The sequence below is a fragment of the Neofelis nebulosa genome, chromosome 16 (assembly GCF_028018385.1).
Source record: "Neofelis nebulosa isolate mNeoNeb1 chromosome 16, mNeoNeb1.pri, whole genome shotgun sequence".
Taxonomy (NCBI): domain Eukaryota; kingdom Metazoa; phylum Chordata; class Mammalia; order Carnivora; family Felidae; genus Neofelis; species Neofelis nebulosa.
In genome coordinates this window covers 21619333-21645149 of record NC_080797.1, presented here as the reverse complement: position 1 = coordinate 21645149, position 25817 = coordinate 21619333, and the positions used below count along the sequence as shown (strand labels likewise).

The 25817-nt window shown below is 51.6% G+C and overlaps 1 long non-coding RNA gene across 2 annotated transcripts in view; it reads right to left on the bottom strand.

Moving 5' to 3' along the window:
- LOC131497348 (uncharacterized) overlaps positions 1 to 25817 on the bottom strand; it is a 434038-nt gene that overhangs the window by 230147 nt on the left and 178074 nt on the right. The gene's annotated exons all lie outside the window — the stretch shown is intronic.

The window sequence follows — 25817 nt, the reverse complement described above, 5'->3', positions numbered from 1 at the left end:
TGTAGAGAAAGCTCTTGCTCAGACAGTGACTCAGCCCCAAAGGGGCGGAAGCTCACCTTTCCAGGGGCCTCCTGGGCCGAGCTCCAGGTGAGGCCCGGCCAGGCCTGCTGGGCTTTAGGGGATCCTTCGTAAGCTGTCCTCCTGGGAGCTCCCGCTTTCCCAGACCCGTGGCGGCTCCCTGCCTACCACAGCTCGCCAGAGAGGAGCGCCTGCCCGAAACAGCCACCGTCAAGGTCTCTGTGCCGCTGGCATTTTGTGTAAGAGCTCCGTGTCCATTTAACTAACAAGTAATCATTAATATTACCCCTGGCCCATGTATCCAACTGTTAAACTGACACTAATGAGTCTCGGGCACCATGACCAATATGAAAACCAAGTCTACACTGTTAACTTAAGTGACCCAGGCTGATTTATACATCGTGCCTTGCATTTAACCAGAATGGAGGGTATTTTATATCAAAATGCACGGACACTTCTTCCACCCTGGCTTTATTCTTTCTTATTACATCCCAGCCCCAACTGGATCAGACCAGACCACACCAGACGGTCCCGGCCTTCATTGCTGGGATCATAGTTCTGCTTCCTTGGTGAAAAGGGATTCCCAACAGAGGGGAAATTTCTTGGAAAATCTAGGGTTGAAAATGATGTACTACATGTGACTTTGGAATCCGGTGGGATAAGCATGCTATAGAATTGACTAATTCAAATGGTTTGAGTCTTCACTACGGTGAAAAAAAAAAAAAAAAAAAGGTAGGGGTACCCAGTTTTAGGAGGGCTCTTCCAGCGGGGAGGATCCAATTCAGCAGGGGTCGCTTACCATTGTCACCTCCTTGAGGCTGGCTTCCAGGAGGCAAGAGAAGGTCAGGATCCAGGAGGGCTGAGTTGCAGAAAACCCTGCCAAGGAAGAGAAGCCTGCCCCACTGCTGCCTTTACCACTTCCCAAGCACGCTGGGCTTGGTGGTCTCCCTTAATTTAGAAGTAAGTGATGCATTCATCCCACAGAACACCACACTCACACCAGGCAGCCTGCCTTCCTCCTGGTCCCACCCTTGGCCCTAGGGACACGGCCCAAAACAGCCACTCAGCCTGCATCATCTGCCTGTGAATCACAGACTCTGTGCAAGGGGGGTGGGGGGTGGGGGTGGAGGGTAGCATCAGGGAGAAACAGAGCTACAGGCGGCCTTCATTCTCAGGCAGCCCTGAGGTGGGCAAGCGTGGGCCGGACCAGGAGGCCAGGCGGTCACGGAGTCCTGAGGCTCCTCTGTGACAGGAGAGCATGGGTATTCGGGGTTAGGCAGCTATTGGGCCATTTCACCCCAAAGCCCTTCAAAGCTGGTGCTCCCATGAGCCAGTATTGAGGGTTTGGGGGTGTTTCCGGTTGACAGATAGCATCTACTCCCCGAGGAAGACTGGAGAGACCAGTGGGGAAAGACAGGTAAGGAGCCCTGCTAAGAAATGAGTCAGTGCATCTGAGGACAAAAGATAGAGCTCACCCTCCAGTCTTGGTAGACCTACCTGCCCCTCCCCTGCCATGTGGCACCGGGGACTGGCTGGGGGCACGCTAATTTAGAACAGAGTCTGCAGGGTCTTACTTGCTTTTTTCTTCACTACTTGGTTTTGATTCCCAGATGTAGCTGTGTGCCTTGAGCAAGCTACCCACCCTCTCTGAGCTTCATTTTCCAGTACAGTACAATGGACAGCAGTGCACTGCATATAACAACCACACCACTCATATCAAAGGATTAAGCGAGGGGTGCCTGGGTGGCTCAGGGGTGAAGCGTCTGACTCTTGATTTCGGCTCAGGTCATGATCTCACAGTTGGTGAGTTCAAGCCCTGTGTCCTGCTCTGTGCTGGTAGTCTGGAGTCTGCTTGGGATTCTCTGTCTCTCTCTCTCTCTCTGCCTTTCCCTTGCTCACTCTCTTTCTCTCCAAAGTAAACTTTTTAAAAAAAGGATTAAGTGAGATATTTCATATAAAGCCCACTGCTGCGCAGTGCCCGGCAGGTGGCAAATGCTCAAACCCCATGGTTATTTTCATCTTCCTGCTCCTGTCCCCTGGGGAAAGTCTAACCTCTTCACCTTTGGGAGGGAGGTGCTCTTTCCTAGCTTCTCACCCCTTCCTTACTCATGGGCTCCACGTTCTCCTGTCCAGCCCGCACAGGCTCTCCTGGGAACCCGGGACACAGGTGGCAGGTCTGGACGTTGTCAGAGCCGCCAGGTGACACAGGCCAACACAGCAGTCCCCAGCGCTCAGGGAACACGCTTCCACCTGACCCGCCGGGGGTGTGCCCGCCGGAGGCCACGCCCACGCGCTGTCACTTCCAGGCCCCGCCCCCTTCCTCCGGGCCGGGCCTCACCTGTCCCTTCCAGCTTTCAGGCACCCCCTCTGCCGGTGCCTCATCAGGCCCTAACTCGTCTGGCCGGCTTGCCTTGGTACTGCGGCTTATCCAAACATCATCGCTTTTCATAAATTCAATCCCTCCTTATCAGCCGCACCATCAGGAGGAAGGCAGGGGGCTGTGACTGAAGAACGGAGAAGAGAAGCTTTAATTAGCCTCCCTGCTCCGCGGGGTCACCCGCAGTTCACTCGCCCTGCCCTCACATGTTCCCAATCACGTAGTGGGAGCGCCAGCCTGGCACCCACTGGCGACGTCTGTCCCCTGCTCCCCACTCACAGGGCTGGGCAGGAGGCAAGTTGTGCACGGAAATCGGTTGGCCGGACCCCCCCCCCCCAACTCCCGCCCCCAGATCTGTCGGGTCACTGCCTGAACTGCTAGAACGAAACCCCAACCTTGGTCCCACCAGCAAACTCACTCTGCAGAGAGCGTCAAAACACCCTTGGGAAGCCAAAGCCGCCTCCATGATAATGAGTGGAAAGAGCACTGGGCTCGGAGGAGACTCTGGATTCCGCCACAGATCAGCCGTGCAGTTGCAAAAGATTCCTTGTCTTAAAAATAAGGGGGGGGGGGGGGGGCGTCTGATGGCTCAGTCGGTTAAGCGTCCCCGACTTTGGCTCAGGTCGTGATCTCACGGTTCGTGGGTCCGAGCCCCGCGTCCGGCTCTGTGCTGACAGCTCGGAGCCTGGAGCCTGCTTCGGATTCTGTGTCTCCCTCTCTCTCTGCCCCTCCCCTGCTCGTGTTGTCTCTCTCTTTCTCAGGAATAAACATTAAAAAAAAAAATTTTTTTTTTTTAAGTGGGGATGAGAATACTGATCCTTCCTACCTCCCAGCGCTGTCAGCCCAGAACAGAACCATATTCAAATACGCTTCCTCACTTGCCAAATTCTAAACAAATGACACATGTTCCTAGCTGTCCAGCTCACTGGACGTGAGGCAGTCAATGTAGGGGCCCAGACACTGTTCTGTTCACGCTTGTATTTTACCTCAACTCTGCCATTTTCCTAAGGCCCAATTTCTTCCACGAAGACCTTGACTTGACTCAGGCACCTCACTGATGGGATTTAGAAGTTAGAGGCTAATTTCTCAGAGTATAAGGATATCGCACAAATGGCCATGCACTCTTCCTGAACATTGAACCACTCGAGGGCTGTCCTGGCAATGCAACATAATCACTCCCAGACCCCCTGCCTTGTGCTTTCCACAGGCGTCGAATCTCCAAGATAATCCAACAGCCAAATCGGCTGGATAATTGCCATTTCTGAGGTTCCTTCTTGGTGCCAAGCCCTGTTCTAGCTCCTAGGGAAGGTCCTTGACTTAGTTATGGCTGTTCAGAGGGGTTACAGCTAGTGAGCCCACAGACCGGTTCACCCAAATCGGAACACTCTTGAGAGCAGAAACGTGCTCTTAATAACTACATGGGGAACACCCATGTAAACTGGGACTGTCTTGAGCCAATGGGGAGGTGTGGTTTTGCATTTTCTAGATCTTGGGGGAGATAAGGGAGGAGGCAGGTGCACTTTCTCAAACAGCATTTGAAAAGTGGATGCCCAAAGGGGCTCTGTCGCTGTGCTGCCTGGGAGAAATGGCAATGCTCATCTTCCAACGGGGCTCACCAAGGGTCCCACTGGAGAGGGAGTCCCCCAGCGCTCAGCTCGGTGCGTGGCACATTAACACGCAGCCAGTGTTGGCTGGCCCGAGCTTGAGGGAGGAGACCGATCTCAGGGACAGACACAGTCCTAGATTCCCCCAAGAGGTCCCAGCCCAAGCATTTATGATTATGATCATAACTGGCATGTGTGTGGTAACCAGGCCTTCCGAGCGCATTCTCATGCATTTTCTCTTTTGATCTGAGGCAGATAACGCAGAAGGGAGCATGCGTCTGAAAGGCCACCCTGTTGAACAGCACACTGGCTGAGCAAGAACAAAGCCCATAAATGAAGAAGGATGTTTGCACTATGCTTCCCGCTTGCCTGAAAACAGGAAGCTTCGGAGGCCTACTCTGGCGAGATCTCCACCTCTTCCATACCCCAAAGCTACATGGCCCAAGAGGTTTTCTTTTTTATTACTTTTTTTTTTAATGGGGCAAATCTCTTCTGAGACACACTTTTTTCTTTTCTTTTCTTTTCTTTTTTTTTGGTGTCGTTTTGCTGCAGCGAGAGCGAGCCCTGTCTGCCCTGAAGGTTCAGTGTGGAGACCAGTCCTGGTGGCAGCTGGCCCCTTTACCTGTCACCCATTGGGCAGCCTCTGCAGAGCTCACGTCGCACAAGCGCCTGTGGGGAAAAGCCGTCACTGGCTGGGGGATTGCCAGCAGTTCGCCCGTTTGAGACGGCTGGGCACACTCCTGGGGCTGGCAACTTGGAAGAAGTCTGGGGACGTATGCTTCCCTGCAGATGTCCAGGATTACAGAACGACAGAACGGGCTTGTCCCAGGGATGGTATTCACTGCCACCAGAAAGGACTGGAGAAGAGCTCTCTTGCTGATAAGAGGACCAGGGACCAGCCAGCGAGGAAACCCAGGGGAGAGTATGGCTGAGCGTCGACGGGAACAGGACTGGGGCGGTGTGTTTGGAGGCAACAGGCAGGACACGGTCCAGACTGGCCTCGGGGGTTTTTATTCTGCCGTCTGGGCAGCCGCCGGCTCTTCCCGTCCCCCTGTTCCTAAAATATAAACGCGGGCAAGAGAGTAACGCCCTGAATCGGAGCTCTCCAGAGAACTAGACCCAAAAATAAGATACACATGTATGTACATACGCGTGTGTGTGTGTGTATCTTTACGTAGATGATGATATGGATGGGTAGACAGATGATAGATATACATACCGTTTTTTAATGTTTATTTATTTTGAGAGAAAGAGAGACAGCGTGAGATGCTTTCATGAGCTGCTACTGTGAGTAGGTACCCAGTAATGCCCCCTGAACTGAATTCTATTGAGACAATTAACTTGGTGTCATGGAAAGGGCATGGCTCTTATAATCAGAAGAGCCAGATTCAAGTTCTAGCTTTACCATTAGTTGGGGGTGGACCTCAGGCAGGTGGTTTTCTTCTCCGGTCCTCGTTAGGATATGTAGAAGTTAAGCGGAATCTTCTCCAACCTCATCAATAATTGTTGTCCCACAAGTCCTTGAGGAAACATGCCTTAATGTTTTCAGGGGACAGTTGTACCCCAAGAACATGACAGAGAACATCAGAGCAAATCTAAGAAGTAGGTAGGTAGGCAGATAGATAGATACATAAAATCTGTAAGTATATCAAATAGAATATAAAATGATATAAGCTGATAGGGAATATGTGATTCATGTGTTCTAAGATCTGGATTTTTCTCTTTCATTGCTAAGAACCCCTGGCAAAACCATATGCTTTGAATTTGGATATAGCTTCAGTAAACAGTCTGGAGACGACGTATCCTTGTCTCCATACCTAAAGATAATGAAGTCAAAGAGCCACCCTGGAGAAAGACAATACTGCAGAAAATGGAACAGGAGATTTGTGGAAGGAATCCAAATGGCAAAAAGCAGGGAAAGATGCTCAGTCTCCTGGGAATCATAGAAATTAACACTTCAGGGGCGCCTGGGTAGCTCAGTAGGTTGAGTATCTGACTCCTGATTTTGGCTCAGGTCATGATCCCAGGGCTGTGGGATCGAGCCCCGTGTCAGGCTCCGCGCTAAGTGTGCAGCCTGCTTGGGATTTTCTCTCTCTCCCTCTGCCTTTCTCCCCCTCATGTCCCCCCCCCCCAAATAAAAATTTTAAAAAAATGAAATCAACACTTTAAAAAGTACTGTGAGGAAAAGATCCTCTTGCACTGTCAGTGGGATCTTTTTGGAGGTCACCTGGGCAGATCTACCAAGTTTAAATTATATTCTTCAACCTAATTCTTTTTTTTAAATGTTTATTTCTTTATTTTGAGGGGGGAGGGCAGAGGGAGAGGGAGGCACTAAATCCCAAGCAGGTTCCTCACTGCCAGCACAGAGCCCCGCGAGGGGCTCAATCTCACAAACCCATGCAGTCGTGACCTGACCCTATATCAAGAGTCAGACGCTTAATGACTGAGCCACCCAGCACCCCCCTTCTTCAACCTAATTCTATGTATAGGTATCTGTCCCTAGGAAACACCCACCTTTGGGTGCATATGTGTTAGAATGCTTACTGTAATCTTTTGGGTAGCAGAGAAAAACCACAAAAAGCCCATACATCTACAAAATGGTTATATAACTTATTATATATTAGGTGATGGAATTTCACACAGCAGTTAAAAAACGAGAGGTCCATATGTTTTGATAGGGAGAATGGCAGAACAATGCATATATTATAAGCCAAATTTCTCTTTTACAAGCTCTATATCTGTGTGTGTGTGTGTGTGTGTGTGTATACACAAAAATATTGAGAAAGAAAGACTAGTACAAAGTGCACTGGGATGAAGGAAGGAGGTGGTGGCAGAAAGGGACACTGAATTATTCAACCTACACCCTCTCGTATTGTTTTATTTGTTTACAACTGGAATGTCACCTGCATAATTTGAATAACAACAAAAGTAGCAAGGACAGTATTGATAAAAGGCAAAACAAAGGAGAGTCACTAGCCTTTTGCTAGTTCCTGTGATTACCTGTGAGTTGTCCACCCTCCCGGCTCCCCAGGTTCTCCTGGGTGAGGCTCCCAGAAGCTTAGCTTACTCGTAAGGAATGTGAAAGCAAAAGGGTTGGTAAATGCCATTGCAATTTCTAAATTCTTCCATCAAACTTCCAGTTCCGGTCAGTCAGGGTCTTGGCAGGAAGTGCATGACACATTCAAATTAGGTAATCTGAGGTGAGTTAGTAAAAGGAATATTTTACAAGGTGTGGGCAGGTGTAGGGAAATCATGAGGGGTAGCACCATCCATAGGGGCTCAGCTGCTGCCCTTGAGAGAACAGTTACCAGTGAACACACACAGAGGGCGACAGAATGGGGCGGTGAACACCCCAGCTTCACTGTCCTCCCTCCTCTGCCACCTTCCTCCAAACTCGCCATTGTCCAGAGCCAATGTCTGGAAGCCAGAGGGGCAGGGAAACTTTTTTTTCCCCTTAAGTTTATTTATTTTGAGAGAGACAGAGTGCGAGTGGGGGAAGGGCTGAGACAGAGAGGAGAGAGAGAGAATCCCAAGCAGTCTCCATGGTGTCAGAGCAGAGCCCGACGTAGGGCTCGAACTCACGAATGAGATCGTGACCTGAGCTGAAACCAAGAGTGGGACTCGTAACCAGCTGAGCCACCCAGGAGCCCCGGGGCAGGGAAACTTTTGATGCAGCTCTTGGAGGTTAGTCTCCTGGGGCACAGAGCAGGTGGGGCAGGGTGGAGAGGGGCAAACAGGGGAAATCCACAGGCACAGCTGTCCCTTCGAATGCAGGAAGACAGGCATGACCACAATCAGATGTTTAGCTCCAGTATCACACATCTACTTGGGTATGCACGAATCTCTGCCACTAACTGGTTCTGTGGCCTTAGGCACCCTCCTACTCCAGTGCCCACGCTCAGAGCAAGTCCGACACAAAACTCAATCCCACGGCCCTGAGATCCCAACCAGAGCCAAAAATCAAGATAGACGCTCAACCGACAGACCCACCCAGGTGCAGATCTATAACACGAGGGTGTTGAGTGGATCAAATTATTTTCTAGATGCCTTCCAGCTCTAACTCCCATGACTGTGAGTCCAGACCTCTGCCTGGGCCTTGAGCCCTTTCCCCTGGTTGGGAAACTCTGGTGACACCTATCACCTCACCGGCAGCAGGGAAAGAGCCAACTCTGAAGGACTGTGACGGGCCACGCGTGAGTCTACGGGGCTTTTGTGCAGCTCCTGCCCCCTCTACTCGGCACAAAGAAGGTAAAAAATGGGCCGGTCCTCAGCGCCTCCTGTGCCCGTGCTCAAGGTCAGTAAGTGAAATCCACACCACTGACCCACAGGCAGTGTTCCTGATTCACCACTTTCAGACAAGGGGCAGGTGGCTGGGTAAAGGTGAAAACAGATAACAGACTTTCACTGAGTCCGGCGCCCCTTTCCTCCTCTGTGCCCTGCTCAGCCCCAACCTTCTGAGTCAGAAGAAAGACAGTTCCATTCCTGAGGAATGTTGCCAAGAACCCTCCTTCCTCAACCAAACACTCACATCTAAGGAATGTAATGTGCGGTACACCTTTTATTTGGCCCCCTTACATCCTAAACAGCAGGATGGTCTAGTACCCAAGTGACCCCATTGTGGTCTGGCCCAGCCCCTCTGAGGCCTTAGACTCTGAGCTCTCCTCCTCTCACAAAACTAGCCATTCCCTTGACATCCCAGGACTCCTCTTTTACCTCCAGAGCATTAGGGATCTTCGCAGTGGCCTTGAACCAAGAGTGCACAAGAGCTGAGAAGTCGTCTGACGTCAGAAGGGCACAGAACCCAGCTTTGTGACTAGAGGGAGCTGTAGTGGTGATCCCAGATGTTTCTTCCATGACTTAAAGAAAAAAATCCCTCCCACCATCCTTCCTGCAGACTTTTGGCTTTAGTATATGGTGAGTTCACTTAAAGGCAAGAATGTTATTGTGCATTTCCTTCTACAGTGTTATAGCTGTACTTCTGTTAGCTGGGCACCCATAACAAGGACAGATGGCATGGTGCCAGTCAGCTGAAGAAATTGATACTGAATAAGGAAACATGTCTTACCAGCGAGAGACTCTCGGCTATGAAATAAGTCCCCAGTAACGCAGGGCATTGCAAGAGACTGAGTCACCCCATGCTAGGATCTGTGCCCAGATGAGATACTCAGTTACCCATCTTCTCAGGTATTAGAGCTACAAAAGAAAAGATAGAAAGGTCTGAGTAATTCTTCCTTCCTCCGCGTTTGGTTGGTTTTCATTTTGGGGGGGTTGAGTGTCCCGTGGCTTCTCAGCACTAAATACTGAGGATCACAGAGACGGGGGCTGTCTCCCCATCTGTGGACGTCCTAGGAGAAAGCGAAGTGAATGAACAGTATTGGTCATGAATAGACAGGCCAAAGGGCTTTCTAAACATCACCGTATTTTATCTTTACGATTATTATGCCAATTTAAAGATGTGGAAATGGAGACATTCCCTGGGAAATGAAGTAGGTTTCCCAGGACCGCTGGTCACCTGCAAGGCTACTATTTAAACCTGAGTCACTCTCCTTTCGGAGCCCTTGCCCCCATCCACACCAGCACACTACTACCTAGATGTGGGTTCAGGGGACGTCAATCTGGATCTAACGGCATCTGAGACCCCCAAGTGGTGTCCCTAGGTACGTTTCTATTCCGTGGGCTGTGCCACTTTCCCCACCCTCCCCGGGACAAGGGGGTCTGGTCGTTGCAAAGGAAGGACTCGCCAGTGGAAGGAATGGAGAGACCCACCCCCGACCGGCACCTGACTGCATCTCTGCCACCACTGAGGATGGAAAATGGCACCAACTGCTTAGTTCTCCAAGCTGGGCTGGCCTGACCCGCCCCCAAAAGGGAAAGGAGCTTTAGGTGAGGCAGGAAAGGAGCCGGGCTCTAAGCAGGACAAGCTCTCCCAAAGCAGGTGTGGAGGGATAATGTTTTGCAAGTCTTAACCAATGCTCACATTGCTTCCCTGCTACAGTGTCACCTTGCGCCCCTTGGCCTTTCTTCAACTAGTCGGGGAGGCCCCATGGAATCCACTGCACTAGAGAATGGACAGCACAGTGAAAATCAAAGAGATGACAAATTCCAGTTGGAGTTTCAAAGAAGGCTTTGGAAATGTATGGCAAATACATCACACATGGGAGGACGCAGGATGAGGACGAGCAGAGAAGCCCTTGGATAAAGACTAAGAGAGAGTCCCTGTGTTTGGGGAGGGCAAAGGGAGCCCGACACCAAGGAAGGAGTAGGAACCAGGTAAGGGGTGCTTCCAAGGCTTCTAGAAGCGTGTGGCCCTTGAGGGTCTCTGGTTGGGAACAAAAGATGACTGAGCAGTGGCTGGTGTGGATTAATGGCTCTTGACCAGTTATTGGAGACGTCAAAGGAGGCCAGTGGGGACGATGACACAGACACAGCAGGCTGCCGCCCCCCCCCCCACAGTGCTACTGTGCCCCACTAACCTTCCCCTTCCCCAGAAATTCAACACAGCCCCAACAAAAAGTGTAGGAAGGACCCTGAAATGCCCTGGTAGAATGGAGTTGTAAGAAAATCAAGTTGTAGCTGTTGCATTCCTGAGGGGTTTGTCTTTAATAATATATTTTTAAGTTTATTTCTTTATTTTAAGAGAGACAGAGAGAGCGCTCGAGCAGGGGAGGAGCAGAGACAGAGGGAGAGAGAGAGGGAATCCCAAGCAGGCTCCATGCTGTCAGTGCAGAGCCCGATGCGGGCCTCGAACTCACGAGCCATGAGACCAGGACTTGAGCCGAAATCAAGATGCATAACAGACTGAGCCACTCAGGCACCCCATTTCTGAGTTTGTAAACAGAGGCTTACACCTGCCCTCCGGGCCAGGCATCTCTGCCCCCCAATCTCCTCAAAGGGCGCAGAGTTTACACCCTCTACTCCTTACCCCAAAGCCCCAAAAACCCGCCCACAGGCGTCTCTACCACCCAGGAAGACCCCTGCACATCACTGCGTGCTGCACACACATAGGATACAGCACCCTGGAGCCTGTTCTCTTGGATTCTGGGGCTTCAAGCCTCCCCCTTACAAGGGCAGCCGTTCTGGTGACAAGTCCATCCCAGCCCAATCCATTGGCAGAGGAAAACGCTGGGGAAGCAGAGAGGCTGAACCAGAAAAGGACAATCTCCCCCGCCCACCGTCTCTGGGAACACCGTATCTGAGGTTTGTTTGGCCACCCAAGGTGCCGGGGCTCTGCCAGACCAGATAACCATTCCGGTTTGACAGGCACCCACAGCCCCCTGGTATGTGCCTTTGGCCCACCTGATAGTTCTGTTTTCCTTTTCCTCTGGGATCCCTGGGCTGCTGCTCCCCTCCCCTCCCTACCCTTCCTCCTCCTGACTTACAAAGCAGGCTCAGGAGATGTCACCCCACCAGCGTCCTCCAACCCCCCAAGAGGCAGCAGGATGCCTCAACATCATGATTTTTTTTTAGGCTTTTAAAACCTTGGTAAAAAATGGCTTGACATTGTCTCAGAGCACTGGTTCTCTGCCCACCCCCAAAACATGCATGTGTCTTTCCACAGTATCGCTGGAGCACCTGTTACGCACCAGCCTCTGTTCTAGCGAGTGGGGATCAGCCACGAGAACGACGTCCAAGATCCCTGCCCTCGGAGAATGTACGTTCTAGCCTGGTGGGGCAGGCACGGAGATGTGGCACTCAGATCCCCCTTCAAGAAAGGACTCGCTGCCTGACCGAGACGCTTGACTGGCCCCCAGCCCCTAAGCACTGGTGTCTCCAAGTTCCTCTTCGGCTTTCCAGCTGAGGTCATGCTCTTCTTGGGGAAGCCCCTGGCCAATGCCTGAGCAAGGTGGTGGGCCAAGAGCCAAGCCATTTCCACCCACAGGGGATTTCTCCAACAGGCTGTCTCTGCCCTAGAGCTCCTCGGGGGCTGGCGGAGACTTTTCAGGTCTTCACATTCCCACATGGGGGGCATTCTCCTGCCCAAGGCTGCTCTCTCCCCCTCCGCTTCTTTTATAGAAGCAGATATAACCTTAACCCCATCTCAGCATTTGCTTCCTGGGGAACCCACCCCGTGTACAAACCACGGGGACTGGCAGCTACTATGGAAAGAGATGAAGGCAAGATGGCAGCAGTTGACTTGGCCAAAGAGGACGATATTAGCTAGATGCCAAGTGTGCCCACTTTCTCTGAGAAGGTGACGTTGGACCGGAGACAGGAAGGAGGAGGGGCAGTCAGCCGGGCCCTGAGGACCGGGGAGAGGGTTCCAGGTGGCATGGGGAGGGAGAGAGGTGTGTTAGAGGTAGAGAGGGGGGACTGTTGCCGAAGCACAGGAGCCGAGTGATGGGAGATCACAGGACATGAGCCGGGGGGGTTCACGGCACCTTGTATACCACCAAGGGGCCAGGGTCTCTTCTATGTGGAGTGACAGGGTGGCCATCCTGTGTGCAGCACGGTCCCGTGGACAAACCCAGATGTGAGGCAACAGTGAAACGCGGCAGCAATCTGTAATTCTGACACCATTCAGGACAATATTAGCAAAAGTTCCTCTCCCTTCCTGTCAGTCCGGGCTGTGACCTAAATGAGACAGGCCTGGAAGAGCGGCCAATTCTGGCCACTCGGAAAACCCTGCTGGAATCTGGGAGACTGCAAGCCATGTTGCTATGTTAGTACCTGCTCGAATTTGTTTTCAAGAGTGAATCACTCACAAACCTCAGGACGTTATTCATGGCAAGTCACTTGTTCCCCTCCTCACGAGTGACGGTGACACACACACATGTCACTTCTGCCTGGAGGGGGGTGATCAAGGGGCGGGATTTTCTGAAATAAGGAACAGCCTCTCTCCCCACCTGGACACCTGGGTTCTCAGCAACAATTCCAGGGAGGCTGCCCTAAATCAGTGGTTCTCAGGTAGAGGCGACTGTGTGCCCCAGGGGGATATTTGGCAGTGTCTGGGGACATTTTGGGTTTGTACAGTTTGGGAGGAATGTGAGTGGCATCTGATGGGCAGAGGCCAGGAATGCTGGCAAACATCCTTAGCGCACCCAGTATGATCGGCCCCGAATGTCAGCAGTGCGGAGGCTGGGGAAGCCCGCCTGGGGTCAAGGGTCTCCAGGTTTGGTTCCCAGACCGGCAATCTCAGCTTTTCCCAGGAACACATTAGAGAAGCAAACCCCCGGGCCCCGCCCCAGAGCTCCTGAGTTTTCTTCCTCAGCCATTTCCTTATTTCAGGGATCCCAGCGGGCACCTCTGAACCACGGGATGATTTCAGGCAGGTGCCTTCTGGTGACAGCTTGCAGCAGAGTTTGAGAAGCACAACCAGTGGGGCCTCCTGGCTGTGAGATTACACCTCACAGGTGTAATCCTACAACTGTGAGCACAACATCTGAATGTCCGCACTGTCTTCGTGTAGTGAAGATACCAAGAAAGGTTTCCTTAAAAGAGACAATTCTAACGTTTAAGATAGCAGACTCTCCCATTGGCCATCTTCCAGGCTGGCTGATAGGGCCAAATGGGGTAGAGACCCAGCCAGAGAGAGGGGGGATGGGCAAGATGCCCCCCACCCTGGCTCCCCCCCACACTCCTCTGCTCCTCCCATCCCCCCCCCCCCACCAAGGGAGGTCCTTCCCAGGCGAGCATTCCTATGATAATAATGTAGAATATGGCAGACTGCTGCATTTTAATTAATTTTAGTCCCTTTCAAGACCACAGTTATTATTATAAAAACACTGATAATACCAAACACATGTTGAAAGTACACAGCAGGCTGCAGCCCTGGAGACCTGGGGACGTGCTAAGTCATATGTCATCTGGGGCGGCGAGGAATCAGCAGGCCCCTCCCTTGTGCCCCCTGACACCCCACGCCCTTCTCCTCGGGCCTGCTCTCTCTTTGTCACCAGCAGGCCCCTTCCCAGCCCAGCCTCTACCCTCCCACCCGAAGCTCAGTGCTCCCCTCTCCCTCCCCTGCAGAAACTGCCAGAAACTGCTAGGGCGGTGAGGTGTCAGGCCTCCAGAAATCCCTGTTTAATTATTTTATTGGGAAAAGGGGCGGGGGAGGCAAAGAAAAGGCACATTCTCTTATTTTGGAAGAATGCTTCATTATCTGCCTCTGCCGAGTGTGAAACACCTCCCTGGGCTGTAGGCAGTCCTGAATTATGACGTGAGACGCTCAGGCGCCTGGGCTCTCCCCTTCCCCGCAGCCCCCCTCCCTGCACCGCCCGCCCACCCCGCCGGTTGAGGGACTTTCAGGTGAGGACGGAGATGGGCCAAGAAGGGCAGTGCAGTGCATGCTGTCGCAACAGGGCTGGGATCCGGCCCCAAGGCGGCAGCCCCTTCGAGGGCTCCTGCCCTGAAAACACCCCCAAGAAGAGGACAAGAAGGAGTATGCCTGGTTCCACGATCATTCTTGCCAGAACCCCTGCGTCCTTGACCTCTGCTGGCTCCCGGTTTCTGGTGGTAGGGGGGGTGCTCCCTGCCTGGTAAAATATCTCGAGTCCCCTGAAGAGGTTGGGAAGTTCCTTCGAGGCTAAAACAGAAGACAGGGGCACCTGGGGGGAGCGCTCTGTGCCTGGCAGGTGAGTTTGCAAATGTTCCCTAGACACAGCCTTCCCTAACATCACCTCCTCTTGCAGTGACAGAGCAGTATTGTTAGCCCCATTTTACAGAGGTTAAGTGGCTTTTCCGAGAGCACACAGCAATTATAAGGCAAGGTCATGGGGGCCAGGGGCAGGGATGGCACGAGGCTCCTGCCCTCAGCAATAAACACACTGTGGCCCCGTATCAGCATACTGATCTGCCCCAGGGCTGGATAAGCCCCACTTTCGGCTAGCAGCGTCCTTCGAAGACATTCTCGCCAAACCCCAAGGGCTCATGTGGCTCCCTGAACGCAGGGGAGTCCTTGTGTTCCAGAAAGCGGCCTCCATCACTCAGGTTCACGGCACTGGATTCACAGGTGGCTCTTCCCCCCGCTGTCGGATGCTGCTTCTCCCCTGGAACAAGGGTTCCGCCACTGCTTGTGCATCTAGCCCTCCCCGCTCCCCACCGCCACCCCTCTCCTGCAGAAATACTCTCCTCTGTCCAAGGCTACAAAGGGCCAGGCAGGCCTTGACTCTGTCACCTATAGAAAAACCAAAACCTGTCTCTTTCTCATTTGTGAAGAACCTGATCTGCCCAACTTTCCAAAAGACCTGAGTGAGGAGTTTCTTGAGGACAGCCCCCTAAAAAAAGGTTTAAAAAAAAAAACAACTAACACAGCCAGGCACTCTTGAATGTTATACGATTAGCACATTGAACCTTCATAACAACTTCACGAAGTAGGCGTTACTTTGTGCCCATTTTATGGATAAAGAAACGGAGGCACAAAGTATTCAAGTAACTTGCCAGAGGCCACATAGCCGCCCAGTGGGGGCAATAGGATTAGACCATTAAAAAAGAAATGTTCAGGGTGCCTGGGTGGCTCAGTTGGTTAAGCCTCCAACTCTCGATTTCAGCTCAGGTCATGATCTCACGACCTCATGAGTCTGAGCCCCGCATGGGGCTCTGTGCGGACAGCCAGGGGAGCCTGCTTGGGAGTCTCTCTCCCTCTCTCTCTGCCCCTCCCCCACGTGCACTCTCTCTGTCTCTTTCAAAATAAATAAACTAAAAAGAAAAAAGAAAAGAAATCGTCAGGCGGAGGGTGTTCAGGGAGAGGGAGGGTTATAATTGCTCCTCCGGGAGCTGTTTTCCAGGAATATTTCCAGGAGGATAAACTCACCGTTTCATTCTGTTAAGTGTCCTGCAGTTGGGAGAGCAAAGCAGTATCTCAATAGATTGTGCTGCCCCCCAAGTTGTCAGTACATAACCGTCACATCTCCCCGGGGTTCTCTCTCCCACAACTGTATTAATCAGGACGACTCACACGAGCTGCCGTAACAAACACTCCCCAGGCCTCAGCGGTTTCACGCTGGAAAGCTTTGTTTTTCATTCTTGTCACAGACCAAATGGCTGCGTCTGATGGGGAGCCTCCCAGGTGGGATTTCAAACGATTCCGGGGTGCCCGGCTCCTTCGATCTTGCTCTGCCACGCTCTTAGGACCAGTGAAAGGGAAGAGTGTCGTGGGGACATTTCGCAGGGCAGTAGAGATGGAGTGCGTCAGAGCGACCCGTATTCCGTCATCCAGAAGCTCGTCAGCCGTAGCCCAAACTAACCGTGGTGGGGGGAGGCCGGGAAATATCGACTTCCAGCGTGCCTCCGAAGAGAACGTGGGATGAAGAGCATCTAGGGGTCTCTACCGTACCGCTCACTCCACTTCGACATCTTCGGCAATTCCTCCGTTGCACGCCTCCAACGGTCACTCTGGTTCCCTTCAAAGTGACGCTCAGGATTAAACACACTTCCCTAAACGTGGCCTGGCCTGGTCCAGGAGACCCTGAAGCATCACCTCTCTGGATCTGGATACCATATGTCCATTAGAGCAGCCTACAAGGATTCTAGCATTTTCAGCAACAGTCACACGGTTGGATCGTATTAGACTTGTGGTCAACGAAAACCTCCACATCTCTTTCATGTGAACTGTTGCCAACAGAGGACTCTCTAATCTACTTCTTGTGCTTCTGAATTTGAAACCACACAAGACTGAGCAGCAGGAGTTGAAAGCCTTCTATCTTGTTGGGTTTGGCTGAGCATTTGGGTCCACGGAGATTACCAGGGATGGGAATGCGTGCACGCATCATCTGGGCTCCCCTTCTAGCCTAGGGTCATCTTCAGACTTTCTTGATGTTTAGTCGGGTCACTGATAAAAGTTCAGATGCCCACGGAGGCCTAAAGCACAATGCAACTATGTTTGAAATGAGGCTTTGATTGATACGTTGGGTACAGTTAACTATCTGGGGATCTGCCGAACAAAACTGTTCAACAGCTCACATGTACTCTCTTAACCAGATGATAGAGTCAAATGAAACCTCGTTCATTTAGAGCTCGCTCTTTGAAAGTATCTAATCTACCCCAATATATCATTCCTGTTGAATTCAATATGCTTAAACCCTAACTAATTCACAGTCATAGTTTGTCGTTGTTGTTTATCTATGGTTTATTGTTAACAGAAACCCAGTGGAATTTAAGTGTCTTGAATCTCAGTGCTTCCCATACCATCAAGAATACTTTGAGACAACCCAGGCACATGGTCTTGAAGCAGAAACCGACCCAACTGAAGTGGGGCCACATGGCTGTTAGTTCCTCCCCCGAAATGCCCACATATTTTCCAGCTTGCAGCTTCCCATCCATCAACCCACCGTTCTGCCCTTCCAATTAGAAAGACAAGAAATATGACTGCCAAATATCATGTTGGGTAAACTACCTGGACTCAGGTGTGACTCATGTCACGTGTGTGTTCGTCATGTGCTTAGGGAAGGCCTCCCGGGGGACGCCCAGGACACCGGCTATCAAAGTCCACCCCCCTACAGCCCCCAAGGTCAAATTCAGGGAGGAAGACTGGTCTGCATTAGTGAAAACCCCCAGGTACAAAAAAGCTGCCAAGGACAGGGATGCTTGTATGATTGCCAACTGCAGAGTACTTCACCTAAGAAGGCATAGCCAAGAAGAGGTTCTGCGAGATCTGATAAGAATCCTTCCTAATTAACACACTAATTGTTTCCAAGTAGATGTTTCTAAGGGCCTGAAAAGCTTGTTCCCTCAAGTAGACCAAAACCCTCCCTCTCTCCATCAAATATTGTTTCTGTCGTTAACTCCCTGGGCTACATTTTTTATCACAGAAAATCTAGAGGTAAACCTAAAACATAGTGAAATAATTCTGAATTCTTTTTTTTTTTAATTTATTTCTCTACTTTTAGAGAGAGCAAGCAGAGAAGGGGCAGAGAGAGAAGGAGAGAGAGAATCCTAAGCAGGCTCTGCACCGTCAGCACAGAGCCCGACGCAGGGCTCGAACCCACGAACCGTGAGATCATGACTTGAGCCGATACCAAGAGGTGGGTGTTTGAGCCACCCAGGTGCTCTGAAATTATTCTGAATTCTTAATGAATGAAATCCCTGATAATTACTATATATATAATATATATTACATATATATTATATATCTACACATACATATACATATAAATCATATATATATATATATAATATATGTATATGATTTATTTTTTAATCTGAGCTTTCAAGACCTTACTTGAGAATGGGAGAAAATCATTCAAATTAATTTTTTTTTGAACTCTAGAATCATGCATCTTTTGTTTATAGGTGTTTTGTTTTGTTTTGTTTTTAATTTAAGGAATCTCTGCACCCAGTGTGGGGCTTGAACTCACAAGCTCAAGATCAAGGGTTGCATGCTTTTCCGACTAAGCCAGCCAAGCATCCCCCTACATGTATGATTTTTAGTGCTAACATATTGAACTGGATAGCTTTCTGTGTAGGAGTCAGGCACTGGGCTGTGTGCTTTCATTTATTATCTCTATTAATTGTCATAGCAAGAGCAAATCAGCCCCATTTACAGATGGAGACAGTGAGGCTGAAATGGATCACACAGTGAATAACAGTTTCTACCAAGGCAGGAATCAAAACCAGCCCTCCAACTTCAGCAAGACTTTACTTTTTTCTAGGAGATACAAGTGCAGGCACTTAAGCCAAAAGGCTTTTTGTGGACCCATGAAAAAACATTTGAACCCTTCAAGAAAAGAAAAACGCATTGGCTCCAAAATATAAAGAAAAGAACTTTTACAAAATCCATTCTTACCAAATGTTTAGCTACATATCCTCAAAATAACCTTGTTAACTGGTCAATGGTAATTTAACTCAATTCTCAAGTAGTTATTAATGAATATAATAAAGTTTAAATCATGAGAATAGACCTTTATTCCGAAATCTCAAAAAAAATAATAAAACTCTTGTTCCTTCCCCCCTCCCCCACACATAAAATTATATTAAGTGTGGGATGTGGGGACATTTTAAGACTTTTGATAAGATGAGGGGTGGGGCCTCCAAAAATAAGAAGCTTATTTAGGAGTTGCTGAGATCTGAAAACGTCCACGGATTTGAGTCTTGCCTCGTAATCCCTCTGCTATACCACATTTTGTGTCCAAATTCGTATTTCTCAGTCCCTGAGACGAAACAAAGCCTGTTGTTCTCTGTACTTTTTGCATTAATTGACTCATCAACTTCCTCTATAGGTTGGCTTGTAGTGTCCACTCAAATTGAACGTATAAAATGCTATTTCTTTATAAATAGTTGCCAATACACTAAAATTGAGGGTTTGGGCTAAGTCAGAAGGCCCTGGGGAGAGAGTGGTGTTGGCTTAAGTGGTATTTCAGGACAACAGGCTAAGGACATGACAACCTAGGAACAGGTTCAACAATAACTTGGCCCAGCTCAAAGGGCCCATTGCGTCCCTGGGGGCATGGACCAGGCTTTTTCCAGGAGGAGCTGGAAGGATCGATGGCACAGCAGGCTTGCCAAACTCCCCGCCCACCTACTTTCTACAGAGAAATCACGTGCAGCAGCACCGGGCACAAGGGCCTTAATTTCCCGGAGGCGGCATCCAGGCCAGGCGTCCTGAGCACTGGCCTGGCTGTCAAGAGGATTTCCCCCTCTCATGAGGCTTTTGTCTCCCTCAGAAGCCAAAACAAACAGGCAAGACCAATATCTTGGTTTAGAGAAAGTTCCAGAGAACCCAGTTAATGGTGATAGTCGGGGGTGCGGTGGGTGCAGGTGGGGATCAGGGCTGAGCTCTCCTGAGCCCTGCTAACCACTGCCGCTTAAATACCAAAAGCACCTGACAGGTTCAGTGTATTGTTCTGGAAGCTACTTTTGAACATGGATCATCTGACATAACTCTCATGCCAAGTCTGGAACCTACGTGACGCAGAATACTTCAACAGCAGTAAGGAGGTGTGGTGCACAACAGTTAAGGGACTACCCCAAAGTCACCCAGTGATGCGGGGGTAAAGCCCGCACTAGGCCAAGGACTCTGGACCCAAGGATAGCCCTTTTCTGACTATTGCCAGTGTCTCTGTGGTCTGAGCCTCCCAAGAGACACCTCCCAAACCCTCTACTTTGGGATACAACAACAACAAGAACAACAAGAACAACAACAACAACAAAAACCCCAGAGACCCAGACCTGCCGGCAGAGAACCTCGAAATACCCAAACTCTTGACTCCAAAATAGTGTTTGTGTGCCTAAGACCTGGGACCTTGAGCTAACTTCTCATCTTTGCCCTTTAAAGTAGCCCAAGAGCCTGACTCGCGCTAGCTGTGTTGGAAGGTGTGGCCATACCACGTGGCCATCACTCCCTCCACCAGGGCACTGTTGCTCTCCTGAGCTGGTGGGCTGAGTGGCTTTTTGGCCAAATGCAGCCCATTTCATGCTTTAGAAACTAGGTGTTTGTCTGCCACGTGGCATCTAACCCCACGTCTAACCCTACGTCCAACCCTGCATCCAAACCCACGTCTAACCCCACGTCTAACCCTACATCCAACCCTACATCCAACCCCACGTCTAACCCTACATCCAACCCTACATCCAACCCCACGTCTAACCCCACGTCTAACCCTACATCCAACCCTACATCCAACCCCATGTCTAACCCTACATCCAACCCCACGTCTAACCCTACATCCAACCCCATGCCTAACCCTACATCCAACCCCACGTCTAACCCCATGTCTAACCCTACATCCAAGCCTACATCTAACCCCACGTCTAATCCCACGTCTAACCCTACATCCAACCCTACATCCAACCCCATGTCTAACCCTACATCCAACCCCACGTCTAACCCTACATCCAACCCCATGCCTAACCCTACATCCAACCCCACGTCTAACCCCATGTCTAACCCTACATCCAACCCTACATCTAACCCCACGTCTAACCCCACGTCTAACCCTACATCCAACCCTACATCCAACCCCATGTCTAACCCTACATCCAACCCCACGTCTAACCCTACATCCAACCCTACATCCAACCCCACGTCTAACCCCACGTCTAACCCTACATCCAACCCTATATCCAACCCCATGTCTAACCCTACATCCAACCCTACATCCAACCCCATGTCTAACCCTACATCCAACTCTACATCCAACCCCATGTCTAACCCTACATCCAACCCTACATCCAACCCCATGTCTAACCCTATATCCAACCCCCGTCAAACCCCACATCTAACCCTACATCCAACCCTACATCCAACCCCACATCTAACCCCACGTCTAACCCTACATCCAACCCCATGTCTAACCCTACATCCAACCCCATGTCTAACCCTACATCCAACCCTACATCCAACCCCACGTCTAACCCTACATCCAACCCCACGTCTAACCCTACATCTAACCCTACATCCAACCCCACGTCTAACCCTACATCCAACCCTACATCCAACCCCACGTCTAACCCTACGTCTAACCTTACATCCAACCCTATGTCTAACTCTATGTCTAACCCTACATCAGCCCCAGCAGCAGTGCTTGACTGCTGTGTCCTCTGCCCACCTTATGTTCCCAGCACAGCTAAGTCCCCAGATACCTGAGACCCACGCAGCCAAGCCCAAGGCTCTGCCCGCGAGTCTTAAGCACATTCGGGGTAGCCGGCTCATCTTTAAAAACCTTGTCATGTCCACCGTGATGAGCTCTCCCTGCAAGCCAAGGACTGGTAGACCCCTAGGATATAGTCTGTGTCTTCAAGGAGTTCATGGCCTAGGGAGCTAAATGGACAAGGAGACAATTACCATTCAAATGGATTCATGTGATGGGGGAAGCACAGGGCAGACTATAAACCCAGGGAAAGAATTTTAAACATTCTTAAAACTCGGGGAAGGCTCCCTGGAGGAGGTGATGCTGGACTGGAATCATAACCCCTGGATCAGACAGATGCTGTTTCCAATCAGGGCTCTGCTGGCTCCGTCTGGGCCAGCCCAACCCACCAGACACTCCAGGTCATGCCAGTAGATGCAGTCTCCTGGGAATAGCACCAGGGTCTCCAGGGACCCCGCCCCCAAGTCAGTAGCTGGTCTTTTATCCAAGGTTGGCATCAGAGTTTCCCGAGACCCAGAGAGCTGAGGCGGCAGGGAGGGTTCTGATGGCAGCTGTCATCATGAAAACAGCGTGCTGGCTGGAGGAAGAACCCCAAAACTGAGCTCCTCAGGACTGTGTCTCCACGGAGTGAGAGCTTGGGGACCATCAGATAAACCACCAGAGTTTGGCTCTGCAGGCCCCTGGAGAGCAAGATGCCGATTTGGCTTGGCTACCTTCCCAGATGAGGAGACACAGCAAAAACCCCAAGGCCGGTGGTGTTATTCCAGACGCCGAACTTCTCTCCACAGTTACGGTGAGGCTCGGCCCTGCCCAGAGACTGTGTCTGCACACGAGAAAGAGGGCCACCTCCCAGGTGGCCACCAGGAGCGTGTGACAGGCAGCTCTGAGTTTGCTGTCGACCCTATCCTGTGACTGACTACGGGCCAGGGAGCGTGTTGACGCAGCCTGGCTCTTCCCAAAGGAGGGGCAGACCCAGCTCGGCCACTGGGCTCCAACAGGGTCCCGTAGAATGGGGTCTGACAGAGGAAGGTCTGTGACAACCACATGGGGGTGAGTAGGTGCAAAGCATAGGGTTTTTTGCGGAGAGGAGACAGGACAGAGAACAATTCACTCCTTGCCTGTTACCTGTGCCAGGCACGGTGCCAGGGGCTTTGCATACATCGATTTAGATCATCTGAATCATACCGAGAGGTGTGATTTGTCCTCGGCTAACAGACGAAGGAAGGGAGGCTCATAGAGGCTAAATGGCTTGCCCAAGGTCAACCAGCCCCGAGTGACAGCACTGAGGTCGGAACCTGCTTCATGTGACACCAGGGCCCCTGCTTTCCTCATGCACGATGTTGCCCGAATAGAAGCCCCCCCTTCCACCCTCACTCACACCTCTGCTGATCAGAAAAGCTTTTCAGCTCGTCCTGACATCAGGGAACAGGAGGACAGGGAGTGGGTGGCCAGAACAAGGCTCAGCCATGTGGTCATCCGGGCTCAGCCTGGGGACTGCCATGTGCCACCCTCGGGGGGAAGATGGTGATGGTGAGCCCGGGACGGGAAGGAAGCGGCACGTGCAGAGTGGGCTCCCCCAGCTCACCCGTCCTGTGTTCACCGGGCACTCTGTCGCACGGGCAGCTCACACCCTCCTTCACGTGGCCCGGACAGGACCTCCCAGGGGTCCTGGCACCTCTGTGCATCCAACTGAAGCCTCTGGTCCCTGGATCCCTCTCCCACATCCTGCCAGCTCCCTGGAGCCAGGCAGCAACCTCTCCGCCACCCTCGGAGATGGCTGGGAACACTGGTGCCTGGCTCGGGGAGGCTCCTAGAAGCCCCAGGCATGGATCACTGCACTCAGCCATCGGATTAAAGGGGCTCAGAGTGAGGGCAGTCTGCGTGGCTGGGCCTGCTGGGCTGTTCTGGAACCAGGCCAGGCGGCCCTGCCCTCCTCTGCCCGGCCCATGGGATGCCAGGCAGCCTTGAGAAGCTGTGGACAGAGAACAGGGGTTGAACGGGCCTCACTCTTTCCTTCCAGCTGTCCCAAAGGGCAGAGCCCTTGGGTTCCGGAGGTGGCCTTTCCTGGGGAAAGGAAAGCTTCCTCGTGGCCAGAGTCCTCGGAGGGGTGTGGACCTGCTCCCACCCGGGTCTTGTTTAGAGAGAATCACTTGGAAAGAGACCTGAAACTGTATCCTACAGGAAATCACAGGCCAAGAGCCAGAGAGAAACCAGGTCAAGCTTCATGGAATCAGGCCACCAGGAAGGAAGGCAAAGAGCCCACTGTTTGTGGAGTGTCTTCTCCACGCTGGGCACACTCAGCACATGTGAAATATCACCCTTCGGAGGAGGTCAGGCTTTGCCCCATTTCACACACCGGCCGAGACAGTAAGTGACGACCGAAGCAGTTACCAACGTAGCGGGGGGGTACGGCTAGGATTCAAACCTAGGTGTGCCTGACTCCAAAGTCAGAACTCTACCCATCATACCCAAGACCACCGCTGGTCCCCGACACCCTCCTCCCGGGAGCACAGCAGCAGACAGCATGGACACCCTCAGAGCCTCACTGACTCTAACAGGCCATGTCGTGTCGAAGTCAAGGGCACAGAGCAGAGTTCAAACCCCGGCTCTGGGCTTCCAAGTTGTGTGACTTTGGGCCAATGTTGTAACTTCTCTGTGGCGTAGCTTCCTCTTAACGAAGAACAGAGCTACGGATGGTCTATCGTCACAGCTCGACGGTGAGGCTGATCATGAGGGATTTGGGGTGAAACGTTTAGGCCAGTGCTTGAACACTGTAAATGTTCAATCAGTGTTACAGTTATTAGTATTACAGTTAACGTCAACGTCAGCCTGGATGTCAAAGACCTAGCTCCTGTCACTAGACCTTCCGTTACCAAATCCCCCTCCGAAACCCCAAACAAGTTGCGGGTTTGCAGGCAGGTTGCTGATTGCTCAGGGCAGTCCCGCAGAGGGAGCTGGGACCAGCGGGGGAGGAGGCTGGGTGACTAAAAATAAACACTCGTCAGCAGACCACACACTTCATCTGTCGCCCCTCCCACCACGGACGGGAAGAGAGAATACAAGTTCCTCCAACCAAGCTGAGTCAAGGCAAACGCATTTCTTCCTCCGGGGAGAGGAGGCCACAGGATATCGGACACGGGTGCCGCAGACTGCCACCAGGAGCATCGCCTCGTCAGTCAGGTGCAGCCGCACCTGGCAAACCCGAGTGCTGGGACGGAGCCAGGGGCTGGGAAGGTTCGGGACCATCACAGGCTGGGAAGCCAGAGGTGGGCGCGTGAGCACACAGAGGGGTCCCACGTGCAAAGATACACAAACACTCCCGTCCCGCCGCTCCTAAACTCAACAGCCCTGGCCTCTGGGGGAGCCACAACCCACCAGGACACAGGACGCAGAGCCGCGTGGCCTGTGGGTCTCTAAAAGGAAAGTGGAGTCGGACACAGGTACCCCCCAGGAAGTCCCTGGAGACGGGGCCTCCCAGGACCACACCCAGGACACCCCGGTGTTAGAAGTCCACTCTGTTTTGAAAGACAACAGCACCTTCCCCTCCCTCCCTGCTCCGTGTTTCCACAGGCCACCTGGTCCTGGACTTCAGCCCCCTGTCCCTCCAAGGAAGCCTCTGTCTGTGAACCCCCGGGGCCCCCGGTCGCAGCCATTGTTCCCGACCCCGGAGTCCCCCACGCCGTGTCTTCTAGGCAGCACACTCAGCTCACGAGAATTAATTTGCTCCCAATTCTCAAGGCTCACCTCCTTCACGGTGTTTTCCCCCTTCACTGCTCCCCGCAGCACAGCAAATAATACCCCATTTTATATGGAAAACACTAAAATAGGATCACACCTTTTAAAAGATATTTCCACCTCGCAGCCTAAAATCAGACTTCACCTTTCTCCCGCCCTCCACAACCACCCCCCTCCCGGCCCCCCTCCACACACGCACACACACGCACACATGCGCTCGCGCACGCACGCGCGCGCGCACACACACACACACACACGCATGCACACACACATGCCCGTTTCGCTACCAGACTTCCCTAAGCCCGTTTAATTGAAAAGGCATGATTTAGGCTAATTGAGAGCAGATGGGTTCAGCTGCAAAACGCAGAGAAGCATTTGTTGAACGTGATTTACAGCAACGAGGCAAAACTTTCTCCTTTTTATATCGTCCTTCGAGCTCCACGGCCAAAACAGCTCAGCAGAAATGCGAGGAGAAAAAAAAGTAATTAGTGTTTAATTTTTTAACAATTTTTAACTCCCTTTTTAATTGCTTTACATAAACCTGTCCTAGAATTTTACAGCCTT